We start from the raw sequence: 22,865 nt of genomic DNA, 5'->3' as shown, positions 1-22,865 counted from the left end.
ATATATATACGTGACGCTTGGTCCCAACATAATATATAATATATTATACAAGTACGTCGCACGGTTTTGATGTTTTTCTTTCCTTAATGTGTGTGTGTGTGCTCGTGTTATTATACACATACATACGACAGTGTTATCGTTATCGACCGTGCTTACGTAATACCCATGTGTAGGTTTGTGTGGACAGCCATAAAGTTACAAACGCCATCGCCATCGTCGGCGGCTTCCAAAGTTTTGTAATATACTGCAATATATAATCATGGATCATGATGGTAACGAAGGAGTAGCACATACAGAACACAAATAATCGGCCAGTAAATAGTAGTATTTATTACTATTTACTTTAGGTATTTACCTACCTAGAAAACACTCGAGTAATACGAGAGGTTAGAATAAAAATATATCATCGTCATTTCTTCTTTTCGATTCCTGCAACGTTCTCGTATACAATTTAATTTTAAAAAAGACCAAATACATCAGTAGGTATCACATATATAACTATTGGTGTTTTAAATGTTCCTCTTCTCAGTCCTCGACCATCAAAGCATATATCAGACACAAACCTCCAACTCTGTGCAATGGAACTGTCCTAGAATAAGGTCTGAATATAATATAGATACAATATTTTTTACCGCACCCCGCAGACCTCTCGACGCCACCCAACGTCTGTAATCTATACATGCATAAACCATCATTCGTTCACGCGCATGTGCTATATATATGCATTATGCACCCATGCATAAATACTAAAATACATATAAGTATTACGACTACCCGATGTTCCCGTTTTCCCGGGGCAGTAAAAACATGACATATAAACGCTGGCCAGTGGTTGCTGTGTATTATAAAGCATAATCATATATAGGTATATGGCCATGTAATATTATGTAAACGAGATACGAAAGTAGTAAACTTTTAAGTTTTTCTTATTACTTTACTCCAGTACATTATGGAACCGCAATGTCCGTGATATAATATAAAACGATAGTGTCTCGGTTCCTATTAAATTGGTTAATCAATTGAAAATAGAAACAAAACTATATGGACTCGCCCACCAAATGAAATCCACCTAAAATATCATCTACTTTGTAGGCTTGTAGTGACTAACAGACTAAATAATATGTTTATGGCAGTTTTATGGATAAGCGTATAATATGTATACTTATCATTTGGTGATAACTTATAATACATTTTAGGGACTTGGTAGCTATACCTATGATACTACCCATGGGTGGTGGGTGTATAGATATTACGAGAGATATTATTTCGTATATAAAAACAATATGGTTTGATTTATTTTTGTCAGAGATTACGGTTGGTCAATGGCCATATTTAGTCCCTGTACTCTGATGAATTATTTTTAATACATATTACGCCTCATTTTAACTCTGTGAGCTCAAGGGTTTAATGCTCAAACGGTAACGTTTTACCAACAAAATATGAAATTAAGTTATAGACAGTTTAGCTTAATTTCAAAAATAACATTCGGTCAATAATTAAAATATATTGCGCAAAACTTATTAATTTACTACATACAATATTTGACTTATTATTATACTTGATTTGACCAGAATAGTCTTGATTAAAATCAACTCATCATTGCATCAGTTATAATCATAAACTGTTAATACATATATTATTAACTCATCTCAAACGTAACGCATTAAGTGTGCAGGTTGAAAGTTACGGATGAAAAATAACAATTTAGCTCGTTAATGATGACCGGAGGTATTTGAATGTATATTTTTAACGCTGCACTCGTCCCATAATTCGATTCGGACCCCCGCTCGCAGGAATACGCCTGCGCGTGTATATTTTAGAGATACGCAAAACAGCGCAGCGCACGAAGTCGACGATTAACGGGACTTAAAAAAAATACAGGAAAAAAACAACAATCGCTGTCTTCGTGTATAATAATGACATGCAGCCGTGTGGTCTCGGGCGGCAGGTGCGTGCAATATTTTATAATAACTCGCACAATCCAACACTGTGTGTAGGTACATATACATAATATTACATGTATATTATATTGTAATGCATTAATTATGAATGCGATATTATCGTGTTGCCACATATACATATACCTACTTACCTATGATATTACTTCGTTACCGGTTACCATTGCGTGGTTATCGATTGGTACGCAAAATTATGAAAACTAACATATTATTATTATTATACAATACATATATGATATATATTTTTTAATTTACTCCATGAGAAAACGTTAAATTACTTACCTGAAACACAACCTGCAATGTATTAAGCTTATATAACTGTGTTAATAATTGTTTTACAGAAAAAAATACCTATTAACTTAACTTTAAAGACCTTATATACACTTTAACAACGTAAAACGAAGTCGATCAGCTAAGAACTTTGGGATTGTTTATAGTCTAATGCACAAACTTTAATCCATATTCCATTATACCTATCACACTTATAAGTTATAAATTTATAATAATTAATAAGCCACATAACAGAGAATAACATTTGAACTCCAAACAAATTTTATAGTAATTATTAACATTCATCTCATTGTCTATACAATTAGTGTCAAAAAAATCTTATTGTCATGTAATACCAGGCAACAGGTCAGCATTCGCACTTATGATTATAACTTATGGTTAAAGTGTGTATGCAATAGATTTTATCATACATTGCAACCTAAAACAAAGCAAATGAACACAAATTTTATAAAATGATTATCTATGTGATGGTCAATAAGTAACTTAATAATCAACGAAGATTTCAAGTCTCTATACTAAGTCTTAATATTTTGAAAATAATAATATTATCTTTATGGCTTGTATACAACAAAAACTACTTAGTTAAAAATGGATATTATGCTACAAGTTTTGCCATTATTATTCATAGGTTTATGCAATCCCCTAGAAAATTACTAAAAAGTTCCTAAGATAAAATATTTAATTTAAAAAGTTAAAATTAAAGTTAAAGCTTATTTACGACTTTGATTAACATTTATTTTAGACTTTTTAAATGAATTAAGATATTCTTATACCGTATAGGTAGAATCAAATTGATTATAAAGTTTCTTTTATACAAGTAATGAGTCCGCATTTATAATCAAGAGAAGATTCGATTTTTTTGTTTGTAAAACGCAAAAGTCCTTTTGATTTGTATCAACGTCACTGAATATTGGTTGTGGTTGTGGGAACTGGGAATCGTATAATATACGCATTCACACGCACACAATATATTATATATTATTACTATAGTGGTATTACGTGGACGTATCGACTCGTCGTAATCGCATAAACAATTACCTGTACTATAATCGGACAACGGTCGCGAGTACAATTCGCGGTTTGCCAAAATCTCATACGTCGCCCGTAAATTTAGTATCCGCCGAGCATCGACTCGGTGTATGGGTACGCGTGTGAAAAGTACGAGAAGGAGTAGAAGAAGAAAGAGAAGAAGAAGAAGAATGAGAAAAATATTCCGTTACCGATGACGGGCCAAGTCGCGCCGCTCTGTGATTTGCGTCGTCGTCGTCGCCGTATAGTGGTCGTGGTAGTCGTCGTAATATGCGAATCACGAACAGAGACGCGTAAAAAATAATAAAAAATATAATACCTACCAACGACGGACGGCCGAAAAACGCCGCTATGCGGATAACGGTAATCGCCGCCGAAATATCTTCTTCTCGCGTATTATTATTACTATTATTATGGGTACGTAGGATCGCACATAACGGGTTATAACTCGCCGCGGATGACGTCACCTCTACAGCCGACGTTTTGGTCGGTCGGTCGGTCGGTCACGTAACGGGATAGCGAACACGCGCGCGCACTCATCATGGCACAACGGTACCTATCTTGGCGTTACGATGGAGGGGAAGGAGCCCGCCTCGTTGATCTATTAAGACGTTTCCTCCCCTCCGTTACTTACCCTCCTCACTACCACCTTCTACGAGCATAACTCATAATATATAATATTATATTATGTAGGTTTTACCACTCCTCCTCCCATACCTTTCGTTCGTTTTGTGTTTCTCATCCGTCGCCTCCTACTCAAATTCGCACAAACCGCCACCACCGCCAACGTGCTGAAAGGGGCGTACGCTGTAAGGGATGACATGTAGGTGCACAGATCCCTCCCATCACATTTCCAATATCAGCAAAAGTCTTATAAATATATTCAGTACAAGTTATCTACAACATTTGAATTTAATGAAAAAAATGATGACTTAAAAAAGTCAAATAGAATTTTATATTTTACCATTGTAGTAAAAAAAATCACGATAAACACGAATAAGATAAATATCATTACATTAACTAAATATCTTGATAGTTTGTTTAGTTTGTATGACAATTATGGTAGGTACTTCAGAGGAACTTAATGGATTTCATTTCAAATCTTGTGTCAGACGTCTTGTCGGATGTGAGGTCCGTGAATCTCTGCACTCATTGTGCCAGTCAAATATATCAGCGATAATGTCAGCAATCTGTAATGTTATCGAAAAAGGACGTGTTCAGGTTCAATAACCCTCTATATTGTCTTTAAATAGATTTTAAAATTATTATTTTTACGGGAGTACACCAAAAGCTTATTAAACTGGTTTGCATATATGCAGCATAGCTGGATGCTTTTCCAACAGAATTCTATGTAAAGCTTTGTACAGTTCATGATTTCTGGTTGGTTTTGCATTTGTATGATTAACTGGATTCAAAAATCTATATTTTGTAAATTTTAAATTTACTATGATCAGAACAAATGTTTGTACATTTTTAAATGAAGTACAGAGAACCCAAAATGTTCGATTCCTCAAACTATTATAACCATTTTTACCCACTGTCCAAGTTTAATTTTTCTAATGAAAGGTTTTATTAATGAAATAAAATATACTAGTCTAGAATTTTAAAACCATCGTGACAACCATTTAACTAAAATAATAATTTTTAATTGTAACATGATATTAAAATTATTGGTATGTTTTATCTATACAGTAGAGAAAAGAACACGACTACCGCTATTAAATAATAACTCATATAATTAATGCTATCTATAATTATAATATATTTTCTTGGTATGTAAAGTATATATAGACATTTAAAGCCATTATTATGTTGATTATTCGGTTTTATTATGATAAAAGTTTAAAATTTAAAATTTAAAATATAAACTTTAAAACTCATTTTTATAATATGTTTTATATAAAACAACGTTGATGATTTTTAGGCTGACCTAACAATAACGATAAGTTATTTACAAAAAGATGTATAACTGTAGTAAAAATTAAAGTTTATGGAACACTATCAAAAATGAATCAGTATGAGTATTAACAGAATAGGAAAACAATTTCCTACTAGTAACTTAGAATTCACGATCGTAAACATTTTAAAAATGTTGAGGTAGACAATTACTATGTATATACATACATCGGTCCATGGATTTAATAATAGACATAATCAAATATATGGTAAATACCATATGGTCTAAACCTAACCTAACATTGAACGATGACCGACAATTTACTCTTTCTCGATCGCTAACCGGCTGCTATATCCCAAAATGTACGTATGTTTAGTAATAAGCTGTTACGTCAGTTTAGATCCAGGATAAGATTATTTGGATGGCAGATATTGAGCTAATATACGTGGCGTGTGCCTTTTTTCTTTCTGAAAATCCTTTCCTAGGCATAAAGAACATTTCATGGACCAAGCCAATATGCCGGGGATGTTTGTTGGGACGGATAAGCAGTATTTTATTATACCTTATAGATTGACAGTTTTTTACAAATTTCTTTTTAGAAATCCACAATGGGAATTGACGGCCGATTGTAAACAGCCACGAGTATACGTTTTCTGAAGCTTACGATTTCGGATACAATAAGACCCGTGCCGGTTTTCTAGTGGATTTTAGTTTCATTTTAAAGTTTAAACATAATATTACAATTTGTACAGTTTAATAAATATATAGTGTTCGAAATATACGGACTGTTGAAAGCCGTGTTTCTCAAATCGATGATCAGGCATGGACGGTGTTATGAATAGTTTCTCTATATTATTCTTTGAGGGTCCTCCCTAGAATGAATCATAGAACAAATGTACCTACTAATGAAAATAAAAATAATTATAATTTAAGCTTTTTCAGAACATCCAGTCCCTTTTCCCTACCTCACATCAGTTGTTTTTTTATCGAATAACGAAACATAAATTATAGATAAACTATAACGAATATTATTATGTAACATACTACTTCCGTTGTATCACGCTGGCCAGTTAACTTATTGCTAATGCTAATTAGTATTAGCTATCGATTTATCGACTTTCATCCAGTCAGTATCAGTTTATTCTGGCCAAAAATTATTACTATACATATTTTGAATAAATCTGAAAATTCGTCAGGACACTGTACGTGGTCAGCAAGTACTATACATGGGAATTAAAAAAATATATGATATAATATCCCTCATCATTCACCCCCACACAATCCCTTGAAAATATCAACTAATTAATATTTCACACCGAAACCGCAACGATTATATTTTTTATCATAAAGTATAGTACAAGTTTATTGTATAATATAATATTATATAATATTAGTACCTACTGGCTACCGTCGCCTTTAATATTATATACGTCATATATATATATATATATATATCGGTAGTACATTTGTACAATATATAATACGTCATTATAATACGCGTGTAGTACAGTACTACTACTACTACTACTATTATTACTACTATTATTATTATTTTCTTCTCCTTACCTCCATGCCTGTTCTATTAGCAGTTATTACTATTATTATATTGGTACCTGTTGGCGGCGATAGGTCGACGAACTCTAGTGCGTACACCACACACAATAACGGGACGCGCCGCCGCCGAACAATGACGATGATGATGATGATGATGAGAAACCCGCTAGTGTGCCGCGTCCCATTCCCCGCCCAGATGGAAAAAAAATAATATTAATAATAATAATATCGTAACTGTACAACTGTACGCCGCCGCCGGCAAGGACGTTCGACGACTCCGTCGCTGCCGCAATCTTGTGCAAAAACGGCGGCCACCACCGCGATGACCGCCCGCCACGTCATATTTGCACACGACAATATATTTGTATTATTATATCGGTAGGTTGGCGCTCGTGCGCGTGGGGAACCGTACATCGAATGTAATATATTATTATTCATAATAATAATAAATAATAGATGTTTGATGGCATACAAATTGGAATAAAGTACCATTTATAATGAATTAAAAAATATAAAACCTTCCATCAAAAAATGGAAATTTTCCCTAGTCTTAAAAATAAGATATATGAAGATAAATAATTGCTCCAGTAAGAATAGAACACGCGCATTTAATCCACTCAAAAGTCCCGGACCTAACATGCAAAGAAAACGCTACAAAAATTCGCATTTCACATATTGTGACCATTTACCCAAAATACACCGAAGCACGAAAAATCTTCATTAATCCAGCTTTACTACTGTAGCATGCAGTTAATGAACTGAACACTGAAGCAATCTATATTTTTTCCATGATTCAAACTTAAGCCAAACGTTTTAAATTTTTTATTTTTTTTACTTACAACCTGTATCTAATCTATGGAAATAGGCTAATAACGATAGTTTGCGGCTGTCATCGAAGCCTCAAAAGATATTTAAAGTATATACATGGATACCTATAACAGTAGAATATATTATATGGGTACATATATGGTACACCTATAACATATTATTATATATAGTAGGTACCTAAGATGCCAATAAAATAATATATATCATTATCATTACATTCGAATAGGCTAAAATTGAAAATCGCCATCACGCATTACTGACATCACGAAGATATATTATTATTATTGTGCGGAAGATTTTCCCGCGTACAAGAGCGATGACCATGTACATATTATATAATATTATATTATAGCATCGGCACGATCGTTTGCACCAGGCGGATCCGATCGCCCATCTGCGATTTATTGTTGTGTTAATGCGGAAAACGTGCAGAAAGCTTTTCGTAATATACCTGCCGTACGCACAGTCGTCGTACATTATCCGCCAGCAGTCACATAATATACAGTAAATTACGATGATCATACCGCTGTGCTGCGGCAAAACGATCGTGATGAGTCTTGAGTTCGGAATAATGAAAAGAATGAACAAACCTTTTTTTTGAAAAAACAAACGGATATTCATAAAACGAAAATATATAACATAATATTACAGTTTTACTTCTGACTTTATTTGACAATATATAATATTTATGTCTGATGTAGGAAATCAGGTTCATGATAAATTAAGATAAATATGGAATTCATCGAGCTCGATATGTATTATAGGTATTAATAAGTGTAATATAATATAGATAGGTACCTAAACATCGAAGGAACCGGGGGTATTACAAAAAAAAATTTTTTACGAAAATCGAATTCAAAAAGATCTGACATAATAATATTTTAATACCTAGGCACCTATTACTATAATAACTGGATTATCATTTGACTTAAGACGCTCATTTTCAAAAACTATTAATATTATTTAGGTATCATTTAAGTTATTAAAAAACATAACTGTAACTACGTTTTATTGTTTTAATTTATTAATTTTTTTTTTACATTTTTAAATTGTTTATGAATCATAGGTTTTTAAAATTTTTGTGATCAGAGTGGAAGGTACTCTGCAAAATGTTTGTTCACTACACCGCTCCACCATTCATCTAAACTTCAATACATATAACTAATAAACTACTTGCCCATAAATTGATAATTGATCTTTTATAGGTTGAAATACTCCAAAATAATATTCTGTTCGGAATTTTAAATTTAAAATGTATGTTGTCATTCAAAAGAGAAATCAATTTTAAAAATGATAATGATAACAATTAATAAAAACATAATTTTGATCAAAAAATGATGTTTTGTAATGATTTAAAATTAAGTAAAATAAATATTTCCAACTAACTTTATGATTTTCTAAAATAATGAGTTTCATTAAACGGAACACTGTATATATTTATGAACAGTCATATCTAGAGACTATAGAGCAGCAATATCTGTTTGATTTTCATCATGTTAGGTATTACACTGTTGCCTGTATATTCGAGTACCTATATTTGATTAGTAAAAAACAATGATATGACTATCCCTGAACACGCCCTTGAACAACAGAGGGGGCCCGTTTGAATTGAGCTTGCCTGAATTCAGTTGCGTAAATTCAATTGTTTTTTCTATATTCAAATACCCGTGTAGGCCTATTTGAATATTTTAGCATGTCACACTGTCACTTTTCTTTTATATGTTAACCCTATTACTTACATAATAAATAATAATATGCTAACCTCGCGCGCATGTTATACGCCGAAAACAGTCAAATTTAAATCACAAGTCATATCCTTATAAATATTGTAATACACTTGCTCATTAAATACTAATATCTAAACAATAATAGTAATAAATAATAATCAAACTAAACGAAATAGCCAAACTAACATTGTTACACCTAATTTATTATTAGCAACAATTTTAAAATCAATTTAAACTATTAGTTGTGATGTATAGAATTTACATGAACTAGCAATTAACATGCTGATTATAATTATATTATAATATACTAATTATTTCTGAACGGCAATCACAGTATGTTAGATATTATATAACATAGGTACCTATATCACCATTGATTTTACATAGAAAGAGTATCAAATACGTTATGTATAATTAATGGTATCACAGGTCGATTATGATAAATAGCAGTTTGTGAACACATGTCATATACTACGATTACAAATCAGATACTAATTTGTAATCATAGTATAACGTAATCTCAAATCTGATTACCAGATTATACATTATAAGTCAATGCGTCAATGCTAGTGTTACACTGACTGAGAAAACTGTTGTATTAATGTAAGATAAACTATATTATGCGGTTTAATATACCTATAAATTTTTAGGCACTATAAAGTCGTTGACCCGATTATTATATCTAGATTTTGAATAATTTAATCAAATATCCCACCCAAAACACTTATATTATATAAATAAATGTGCTGTATAGAGATATAAAATTCGTGGTTTTTTAATTAAAAAAAGTTATTTGTATATTGCACAGTTTTAAACCACAAAAAGCCTGTTTTTTTTTAATCAAAAAAAAATGTTATAAAAACCTATAAACCCCATGGATGGGAGTGGTCTGAAATCTCAAGCAATTCAATTTGTGGTGCCTTTTCCTCGTGATCATATTATGTAGGCGCCAGGCGGGCAAACGGGTGGCTGTTTATCGTTAAATATGATTAAACTGCAAAGCTTTCAATTGCCACTTATATTGTAAAGCGCCCCTACCAGTCCATCCAGACCTCACAATATGTCAACATAATAGGCGTAGTCTATTTCTATATATTGTTATACATAATATATAACAGGGACTCACTACTCATAATGCACCACACAGCCACTCGGGCGCCAAAAAAAGGTTTAACGTATATGACACGTGTCGTTGATTATAAAGTGTGTGGTTAGGATATTTGATATTCGAATAGTGTGTTGGTTGTACATTAAAGTGGTTCCATTGTGGTGGGTGAATGGGAAATGTCGATTTTCGGTAATTCGTTATGTGGTTCAGATTACTTTAGCATCTCTATACACAATTCCAAAGAGCACCACGGTAAACGATCTAATTATGGCGCCAATATTTTTCTGAAAATCGGTAACATCGAGAAAAATATCTAAAGACCGATGCACAAAAATGAAATCTAGAGTCCGGAAAAATTATTATTGGATGATAGGTACCTGTACAACTATACCGATTATTCAATTTGAGTATTTTAATACAACGATCATTTCAATACTATAATATAAGCTGACATTTATAGATTTTACACATTTTAATGCACGTAAAACATTTATACGGTATAGTCTATGTCAAATCGTTATGGATAATTGATATTACGAATCTTGAATGGTATATATTTACTGTAGGTTTTCATTTCACATGTTTATTTGTTCTTCGGGTTTTCCGGGTATATTAACGTTAATATTATTTATTAATGTGTAGGAGTAGGACGCTTAGGTACGCTTGTAACGGGAGTCCGGTACGGATTAAACTGTGTATTTAGCCACAATCGCAATATAGTTAACGCCTGGTAAAAATGCACAGCAACCAAACATACATGAGCATAATATTATGGAACATTGCTACCTGATCACGCCTCAAGCGATGTTTGTCATCTCGGGCGTAGGACGTTCATGCATTGTTATTGTTACGAACTCACAGATGACTTTTTTGTAGACCATTTGCACATAATTATTAAAAAATATAAATAAAATGTGATTATCTAAATTTGACTAGATTTGTTAATTGATAATTCAAAAAAATTATTTAAAATATAATTATTTTCAAATCTAAATATTTTTGAACCTGAGATACTCGTATTATATTATAGGTCTATCGTCCATTTATGTCACCTTATAAAAACTTGTACTCACTACCATCATATTATTAAAATTTGCGATACTTGAACGAACAACCAAATATTTTACTTGGATAATTAATTATTCGCAAACCACAACTTCGACTATTCACATTTTCATGGTGCTCTACACAACCGGGGCCCGACGTTTCTGTGAACTATAATAATCAATAAGAACCGGCAAACTAGAATTTTCCGTAAGGGCATTTTAGAAAATTTCAAGAGATCGAATCTATATCGAGATTGAACATAAAAAAACACAGGTGATAGAACACGAGGTAAACAAATTGTTGACAATATTTTTTTTTATTAAATGTTCTATGTTTTTGTATAGTCGTTAAATATATTTTTTTTGGAAAACTAGTCATCTAGTCAGAGACGCTTGACTTTCCCAAACTATATGAGGATGGACAGTATTCACAAATTTAGTACATAATTTTACGATTTTTGTATAATTTACCTATATTATGTATTTATGTTTATTAGGTTTGTGCATTTTTATATTTTTTAGTTGAAATTTTTTTTTCGAAAAAATTGAATTGTTACCTACCAAAATGCACCACTACCGTAGTACCTATCTACAAACAACATACTACAGCAACCACGTCTTATACAGTATCGACCAACGAAAACGGCGCCCGCAGTAGTATTACCATTACATACTATATGGTACCATTACAAACTATATGGTATATGAAAATAAATCAAACACTTCGGTCCGTAATTGATAATTAGACATTTTGTGCGGGGAAAGGCATACACTCGGTATATTGGCATATAGACTTCCTGGTTTCTGTACGTAATTTATGAGTGTTAAATTTAGTATAACCGATAATTAATGTTTATACTGCGATATAATGAAAATGACATAACTAAACCATTAAACACATCTAAACGTAATAAATATTAGCTATACGATATGTGGAATATCAAAGATGATTGAAAAAAACATTCACGATGTATATTTATAATTGAATCGAGTCAATTCAAATGATTTATTTTTTAGAATCCATATGGTTTGTTGTACTAAATTCATAGTTCATAGGTTCATAGGTTTATATTTTTTTGACCAAGTTTTAATATTTATTTTTCCAAACGTTTTAACGGTTAGCGGTTTTTAAGAATTAATAACACGGACAATGCACAAAAATATATTTAATCAGCCAGACTGACTGGTGAAACTAACCATTATAAATTAAAATTTTATAAATCTACTAATAAAATAAATCAATTACTATAGATATAGTACTATAATAATAATAGGTCTGAAGAAAAACTATAATTTAAAAGCTGATTGAATTTTGTAGAAATCAAATTATTGAGACTTAAAATGTAAATTAGGTACCTATATTTCATTGTTAATGACCACTGAGCTTAGGAGCATAGGTTTATTATAGGATTCATATAGTACGTGTTTGATTGTGATGATTTAATCATTTTAATAGTTTATATCCTCCCTGGAATTGTTGAGAAATTAAAATTATAATGATTTCGATTAAATGTACTTTTCAAAATTCACCAAAATACTTTAAATTACTCTACAAGCTCTGAAAACATATTAATAATATTTATACATATATGCCGCTATAGCTTTATACAGTATGCAATGTAAATTCATATAATATCGTTACTTGCAAGAAAATTACCACATTATGAGCTGTAGTCTTTACAATTCATACAATATTATAATTGATGAACATTATAAATAATATAAATAAGGGACATTGATAAAAATTAAATTATTTATATTAATATTATAATATTATCAATGTAGGTATCAATTTCATTTGCGGTTGTGAGATTCTCATAATGTTTAAACGAACAAAAAACAGTATTTATAAACTAATTCTTAGCGAAACCTCGATAGCCAAGTTGTTGCTTAGTGGATATATTTTTTTACAATATTAATATTTTTTTGCGATTAGTATCGTTCATCTTTTTTATTTAATAGATATACGTACAATAGCATATCTGTATTATCAGAGAAAAGCGTACCTACTGTAATTTCGTAATAAAATCAAAAAAAAATCGCTTTAAAATGTCGATGTTTTTTTTTTTATCAACTAAAAATGCATATTTTACATTATGGCTCTCGTCGTTTCAGAATAGAAGATTTGATTAATCTCTAGTCAATAAAAGAATTTATTATTGAAGCTCGATATTACGAAATCCTGTAATAGGAGTTAACAATGATGAAATATCTTGTTCATATATTTAATTTTTTTTCAAAAATACCTAATATTATGTTGATATCGGTAACCACGGAAAACCATCAATTTGCCCCAACACTGAATATCCGTCTTTTAAATTCGGTGAAACGACGCGATACGAATTATAATTAGGTAGGTATAGATATTCCAGAAATGGTTTACGAATTTTGACATCACGGCTTTAAGTTATATGTGCACAAATAAAACGTACGAAAGAAAACTACAAAGACGGAAGAAAACCCATATCCAAATTAACTTCTTGTTAGGAACGGTGTCTTTGGACTAGTTATCCTAAATAATAATTTCCAAGTTGCACACAATATTATAATATACATACAAACTTACGTCACAAATTTTCTCCTAAATGTGAGGAGGAAAATGGACAGTCGTTCGTGCTTCTCATAAACAACCATAATTATTTGAACTTTGAGTTCATTAAACAAATTAAATAATTATTAAATATCACCAGCTCAATATACGCATTATCTATGCTATTATATCTTAGATTGACTCTGAACTAAGTTACAAAAAAAAAAAAAATGACAGAAGCTGTTAATCGCTTCAAATCTAATTGTGGGTTGCCGAATTCCCAAGATCGGAATAGTAAATACACTTGTTAGCTGCCGATACGATAAATCAGCAAAATATTGTTATTATATTGGTTAAATATTTAAAAATACGATGTTTACCTCCCCTTAGGAGAATAAGGTATAGATCAAATAGTCGAGAAATACAATATAATGAAAACAAAACATGTACCCAATAATGATGAATTGTTGAAAATCATAATAAAATAATATTATTAACTGGCTGAACAAATTTTCGGTATCACTAGACGTCCACCAGTGTAATATTTATTTTTTGGTTTTCGTTTCGTATTCAGTACAGTTTTATACGATCATCGTGTGTCCTTATGTGCACGGCGGTGACCTCGATGGCGGCGGAGACCGCGGAATAATATAATATTAAATATATACACGTCCTATAACCGGCTAAAGCGAAACATTGGGCAAAAATAAAAATACAGTTCACCGTTTCGGCGGCGTCGGTGAAGGTGGCCAGTTCGACGTCGAACAAAAGCGATTCTTACAATATAATATAATAATGTAGTATATCGTGGCGAGAAAAACGAAAAAAAAATTTATTTTAAAACAAAACCACGAGAAACAAAAAAATGTGATCCTCGGCGGTCGGGTGTAGGCGATGGACCGGTGTCTATAAATCAGTGAGCGGGTGATTAATCGTCCGTTTCGTTCTCGAACTACGATTCTGAGCGGCCGAGCTCGTTTTTGCCAAAATGTCTTGTTGAAATCCGTGTGCTTGTTCGTGCATTTTCCCCGGGGTCGGTTAGTGATGGCTGTCGAGACAGTGATTTTGTCGAAAACTATTATTTCAGCAAACATATTACTACCTACAGAAGTTTGAGCAAATGAAACAAATTTCGAACTTTATATAAGTATTATTCGTTTTGTTTATACAAACACGTAGAAGCTTAAGTCTGAAATTGGTCTTAAGAAAACACCGTACAAATTTGATGAGTCACAGACATTTACATCGAGATAACTGGTTTAAAAACGATGATTATTTATTATACTATATATATATTTATTGGGATATAATTTAATATACTTATACCATTAGATGAATAAATTTGTCTGGAATAACTAATTATTTTTTTCATAATTTATAATCATTTTTAGTAATTTTAAAACATTAGGTATACATTTTATTATTAGGTAATAATTTTTTCTATCAATTTTTGCTCATTTTAAAACATTAATACATGAATAGGTGCATTTATTACTTTAGTTTTTTTTCTTTTATTTGATGACCAATAATAATTTCAGACGACCAATTTATTTGACGACAAATTTACCAAACGACCAATTGATTGTAACCCAGAATATTGTATTATCGGGTTCAGATTTCAATCATTCGGGTGTTTAGTGTTCAAAAATTGTAAGGAAAACGAATTTCTACGAAAAAAAGTAATGGATCGCGGAATTTTCTCCATGTTCAATTCAATACCTAAAAGGGGCAACATATAATATAAAATTACAATAATATAATATGCAGTACCTACTGCAGGTCTTCCAAGCGTCAAATGGTGATAACCATATACCAATTTGTATTCAAGCCTGTATTCATGCCAGCGGGGGACGATATACTATTATCATTATCATCACCACCATCATCATAATCACCATCATCGTCGCTACAAATGTTTGACGTCTTCCTTTTTTATTGGGATTTCAATCAGCAAAACTGTTGCAAACGTTTAACGTCAATTAAAAATATTTCATGCAACCCGTACAAAATTGCGTTTTTTTACATGTATTTACGTGTATTATATAGGTACATATACGTAATACAATATGGACGTGTATATACGATGCTGGAAACCGCAAAATCATTAACCTGCGCGCGGCGATTGCGTCGTATTGCAGCGACCGTATAATAACACACAGACACACACAAGTGGGACGAATAAATAAAGTTCACATAGACACTGCTACTGCTGCTGCTGTTACACTACAGCTATACAATTTACTATATATTATCGGTACCTACTGCGACGCGCATTCGATTTAATAGAATACAATATATATTGTTATATAATATTATATTATATACAGGCTGATACTCCAAGGATGCTCATCACCCTTGTAGTAATGAATTTATTCAAATTTTGATTTTTGACAGTTTTAAGTATATAATTATACTAGAATCATATTTTTAAAATCTTGGATTTTTACGCCATTTCAAAGAGTGTCCTGTGAGGCGATATCAACTCTTATTATCTAAATGAGAATCATCTTTTTCCTGTAAATCTTTAAGTAGAGGACGTATTGAAATCGAAATTTGAAAGAGTTGTTTTCGAGTTATTTAACTTTGTGCACCAAGAATAATAGGCCAGCGATATAAATATATGGGTTATAATATATGTTTAAAGTTTATTATCCTTAGTACACATATTTTAACATCGTGGATACTACTCGTTCGAATTCTGATTTAGATATTACAGATGGGAACATAGAAATGTTCAAAATCATAGTCTGCATATTAATAATATCTAGTAAAAAAAGTTGGTTTTCATCTGAAATAAAAGGAAATTTAAATATAAAAAAACCTAAGTGTTCGATAATATGTATACGTATAACTACACAATCTGGACTCTAGAAGAATTATGAAATTGAATCATCTTCCACTTTTAAAGAATATTATATACATATTGTGTAAGTAATTCTAGACGGCGAAATTGCATACCATGTGCGTGCGTAATGTTATTAATATTCGTCCTGTACTCGCATATTATATTGACAACAGTTTTTCAACCGTGTACAGTGTACACCGTGCTGTACGTCGACCCGCAAGCGAAAAAATTTCAATTGGGTCTTGTGGTTAAACGTTTTTGTTTACAAAAAACATAAATTTCGACTGTGCAAAATTGGATCTTCGACGGTGCGCCCCATTCATTCCCTGTGAGCGACGAGCTGCTTGATGTATCTTTGCCAAGTCCATCGAAATCGGCAGGAGAAATAAAATATTCTGGATAGGTCGTACAAGCGCCCGTAAAACTGGAACCCGACGACGACGAGAGGCTGTGTCGCGAATAATACACCCACCAGTCGCACCCCGCCGCCGAGCCGTCGGCCGATCAACCGCTAAACCTGCTGGCAACAATGCCACGAACGAGTTTTAAAAAAAAATTAAATCGTACCCGGGCTAAGATAATATATTATTATACATTCGACGATCAAATAAGAAGGATTGCCGCCGAGACTCCGTATACTGTGTAATAAAACATTCCCTATACAGTTCGTGAATATTGCCGTCTATAGGACATTGGACGATATTCGTACATGCGCGCTACGTGGTGTATATATTATAATATTATATTATATGCGACGAGTGGTCGACTACTCGCGACCGCTCCTCAATTTTTTCCGCAATTATTATTGCAACCGCCGCCGCCGCCGCCACCGTTACACGGCTAATTTAATACGTTCGTATTTTATATTATTTTAATTTGTATATATGTATACATTATATTATTATTATTTTTTTTATTATTGTGTTCAATAACGCACAGTTGACGTTGTTACACATAACATACTATATAATATATGACATTTATACAGAGCGCCCGTACAAAATTGGGAAACATTTCCGAAAATCCTATACACACATTCCGTATCCACATATTATCTAATAACGGTATTATTATAATATTGTGTGATTCTCATATTATATTAAGACAGTATTCGTGTTGCAACGACTGTATATATTCGGTAAATGTTTGTCTCAGTTTAACCAGCACTATTTAAAGTATACTATAGTGTAATATGTACTTAGGTAATTACCGTGTACGGTTTGTGAACACTTTATTGGTTTTTTTTTAATGACCTCGTAATATTATTATTGTTATAGTATGGGAAACGAGATTAATTTAATTATACATAGGAATAATTGATTATTCAACCATATATCCCACCCATTGGTACATTTCTACTAGTCCATATTTTTAAATTAAAAACTTAAATATTTTAAAAGTTTCATGATGGGTTGTTTGAATATAATTAGACAGTCTGTGCATGTATGTGCATGTGTATGCGAATATAACTATTAAAATGCGATTTATATTTACTTAACGTCTTAACGGTTAACTGCTGCAGTCAACCGTATTGTTGTGTACTTCCTTTTAATTTATTGTCACCATACGTATACACGGACACGCGGTACACTGCAGCAGTTGTAGACAAGCACGCAACATACACGTCTCATCTATTATCTATATAATGAGGACGACAGTCGTGTCAGCGGTACACGCGGCCAGCGCGTCATCGTCTCCGGTCACATTTTAAACTAAACTTTACAGCGACAGATCAATACGACGATACTGTTATATTGTAATGTTGTATTATACTAATATACAGTTGTCCCTTGTCGCGTAAAAATTCCATGAGTACAAGACAAGTTGGATGCGACAAATGAGAAATCGACAAAAATCAGCTACGCTGATCAGTGTTCGATCGTGTGTGCGACTATAATATTATTATTAAAATTCTTTCAGTCACAGAAAATATGTACAAATCGGAAATAAACAATTCCTCTAAAAGTAACTACTTCGAAAAGTACAAAAGTTGACGTCAGGTTCATTCATTCAATGTCAGAGCTAATTTGTAGTAAATTAATTGATTTATTTAACAATGAAATGTTGAAATTAGATTTATTAAAAGTACGCGAATTGTTCACTACTGCAACTCGAAAATAACCGTAATTAAACCAGTAATTCCGTTTCCATTTGTAACTGTAAAGGGTATTAATGATGTTAAAATAACACCAATTAAGAGTTATGCTAGTTCACTTATTATTTTGTACAACAAGTTTTACAAAGTTACCTTATTAGATTCAAAATCAATTAAAAAGTTATTTTTACTCCATTCGTGTTGAAATGGTAAATACAGTATAATAAATCGATTATAATGTTTAAATGATTTCCTATTTTAAATGTAACAGAAACCGTAGAACAATTCTACTCTTCAATGCAGATATTATTATTATTATTATTATTATTGTTGTTATTGTTATATTATTATTATACATATACATCCAAATCCAACGTTTTGTTTTAAATAAATCAGCTCTAAATTGTAATATTACAATTGCCAATTTATTGTCTATAATAATATGTATCACATCAGTATTGTATTTAATGCAATGTAGGTACTTACAATTTAGGCCCTCATTATTTATTTTACAAGTTTGTTTTTGTTATAAATTATAATCATATTATATATGTAGACAGATATGAGATTTTCGTTGTTTATTTTTCGAACATCAAATACTGCACAGCAGGCATCGCTGGGTTTCATTGCTCATCAGCCGTCAGGGGGAGGAAGGTACAATAATAAAAAAAATGTTTCACCGTACTATATTTTGGTTTCCATAAAAAAAAAATGCAAATGCATGCACAATGTTAAATACGTTAGGGTTTTCATTCATTTACGATTTCATTCATATTCTCATTTGAAAAACGATACCTAGCAGTTAATTAATTTGATTTTTTAAATGAGGTAATGAGATTTTGAGAATTGTTTTATGTATGTAATCAGATTGTGTTATACCGTTTATCGACATCCTAACACGCGTCATATAATTACGTACGTATGTATAATGTCGGCACACAATATATACATGGTTTAAAGTTTAAGTCTAAAGTTAAATTTACATTTTAAAATATCGATAACATTTTTTTATTTGACTGTTGTTGTTTACTATGACAAGATGAATAAAACAAATACACCGCTTTCTTCCCCTCGCGTTAAATACCTCTTTCTAAACGCGAGAATAGTGCGCTTCTGCTGAACGTTTTAATCGAGACCATTGACGGTGGCTGCGGACAACCGTCTCCGCGCTCTCTATACCCCTAATTCGGCTATCTATATTATAATAACGTCTATTATTGGCCCGTCACGGACGAGTTGATCTAAAAGCAAGATGCTGACACCAACCCCTGCAGCGATGACCGCTATTTCACGATACCCGCGATCCCCAGGGGGTATATATTTTACAATATATTACCATATCATACTATACCATAATAAAATCATCTGCTCGAAATATTTGTGTGCGTTGTGCAAGTTAATTCTGAGGTCCGGATGTTTGGTAGGCAATAAAATCTGTAGAATATATATTACACATATTATACCGAAACACGCATACATCTATGACTTGTAGTCTATTGACTCTATAGTCTATGCCCTTCAAAAAAGTTAAATTACAAGCACCAAAATTGTTTTTAAATTTAAACTAACCGTTAATAAGTATTCTTTATTCGCATTAGAAACAAATGTCATAGCTAAAACACAACATCTCTTGTAACCGTATTTTATGTAAAATAAAGGTTATGGTTTTTTTTTTTTTTTGGTTGTTTACCCGATTTTATTAATTTAAATACAATTTTAAAACGATTAGGTACGACCAAAAATTATTCACACGGTACGACGATGAGAAATTATTCTTATACCTATAGATACCCGATACCCTCTTTATTGCGTGTACATTAAAAGTCCATTAAAACCGAAACCTATAATACATTTTTCATAACTATTTTAGAACTACAAGGCTCGTGTAATTATAACTTGATAAAAATATTCTTAAACATCCAAAATCAAATTTCATATTTCTCAGTTTACGTATTAGCTATAAATTACCTTTTTCAGTTTATGCAGTTGCAGTATGAAATGCTTTCAATATTCTGAGGTTACACTTACAACTGTTATGTTTTAAGATTGTAATTATTATGAAGGTTGCTGAAAAAGTCTAAAACGTTATGTATATCATATACGGCATCAGCATACCAATATACCTTACCCGAGGTATCCCACAGTTAAGCCTTTACAATATAAAAAATTATCGATCCCTTCCCCCGACAAGCAAAATCCCGGGTATGCCGCTGCAGGGCCGTACCCATAATTTTGTACAAACACAATCGGTATATACTGTACGGTCGTAGTCGTAATGCACATTCGGATGCATTGTAATACGATTGTATATTATAAATTATTATGTACCTTCCTATTGAGAGAGGTAAACCGACACTCGAAATATCAGTGCGGCGACGGGCGCCCGGCTGCGGAACGGGACGTCGCGCAGCAGGTGTGCGTATCTTATACACAGTACTGTAGTACACGTTTAGTACGTATTATTATTATCATCATCATCGCTGTCCTGTGTATTATTATTATTACTATTATACACGTTGTATAGTGCCGCGATGAGGCAACCCGACACCCAGGCGTCGACGGCGGCCGCCGCGGCATCACCGCGACGACGTCGCGTCGTCGTCGTCTCCGGCCGGTGGTGACGAGTGTAACATTATTATACTCGGAATTCGTGCGCGATGCACTCGAAAACATAACGGGTCTCACGATTTTTTTTCCCTCTCCCCCCTCATCCCTGCGTTACTTTTTTCACCCCACAACGTGTGCACACCGCCTCCGTCATCTGTGACCACCACCCGCCCGGGCTTGCAGTTTTTACCTGCATGTTTTTGTGCTGTCGTGTGTACAGGTGAAACTCGCGCAAAGGTTTATTTTTTCTTCCGAAGAGGAGTACCGTTGTTCGGTGCGGTACACATATTATACGCACGCGTATACTAAGCTATACCTATGTAGACCGTTTCGCACCCCGCCCTCCTACCAAGGCCCAACTGCTGCTGCTGCTGCTGCTGCTGCACACCACCGCAAACCAACCCCCGTCGCGAACCAACCCTAGCATCGCACAGGTGTTTTTCCGACGAGATCCGTTCGCAACACGTCTCGCGGCCGTCGTCTTCTTCGCGTACATAACATTATATTGGTAGGTATATTGTATTACGTGTATTACTATTATTATCATTGGTCGTTGTTCGAATAGAAAACGCACGAAGTCGAGCAATCGTTTTCGCACGTTTGTCGTGTTACATTTTTTTTTTTTGTAAATTCGTCTCGTCGTCGGCATCGATTTTCGTTCTCCGAAACGAGTAGGTGTGCGCAAGCGAGCGAGTACTTCGGGCCGATATCGTTTACGTGCATCGTATAGACGGCGTGTGTATCGGAAGGTTTTTAAAACATCTTCGTCGTTTGGCGGTAGTGGAGCGATGATAAAAAGAAACCCGACGACGGTAGTGATATTATTGTTGTTATATATATACTATTTCTCAGGTATTACTTCCGCGCGGAAGTCGTTCAGTTCGGATTCGAAGTAGGTAGGTATTGGGAAATAACACGCGTTTTCCCGTCGCGTTGTGTGTGTGTGTTCAATTTATATAAAAATGTTGCGAATTCAATTTATATAATAATAATATATATAAATGGCTAACTATAGATCCGGTAAGAGGGCAAAAAATCAAAAAAAATTGAGTGCTGTCGTTTTCCGAGAATAAAACGCAATTATCTTCGAAAAAAACAAAATTCACTCGTCGCAGAATTTCTTCGAAAACCAAGTTATATATAACATGCACTGTGCGTTAAATAATAATATACTCGGCCGGTTCGTTATCGCGACGTCAAGTTATGACGCGAGAAGGATCAATCACGACTTTGTGGAATTATATTTGGTCACAACACACACGGTTTATCGCGATACGTCTTCAATTATAGAGTCGAACAGTGGAAGGCGGGTAGTATTTGCCGTCGTTGCTTTCTCGTACGACGGGGGGG

The 22,865-nt window shown here is 32.9% G+C and overlaps 1 protein-coding gene across 2 annotated transcripts in view; it reads left to right on the top strand.

Moving 5' to 3' along the window:
• LOC111040742 (probable nuclear hormone receptor HR3) overlaps positions 1–22,865 on the top strand; it is a 71,956-nt gene that overhangs the window by 6,293 nt on the left and 42,798 nt on the right. The gene's annotated exons all lie outside the window — the stretch shown is intronic.

The sequence above is a fragment of the Myzus persicae genome, unplaced genomic scaffold, assembly GCF_001856785.1.
Source record: "Myzus persicae strain clone G006 unplaced genomic scaffold, MPER_G0061.0, whole genome shotgun sequence".
NCBI classification, from domain to species: Eukaryota; Metazoa; Arthropoda; class Insecta; order Hemiptera; family Aphididae; genus Myzus; species Myzus persicae.
This window is presented reverse-complemented; position numbering and strand designations above follow the sequence as displayed.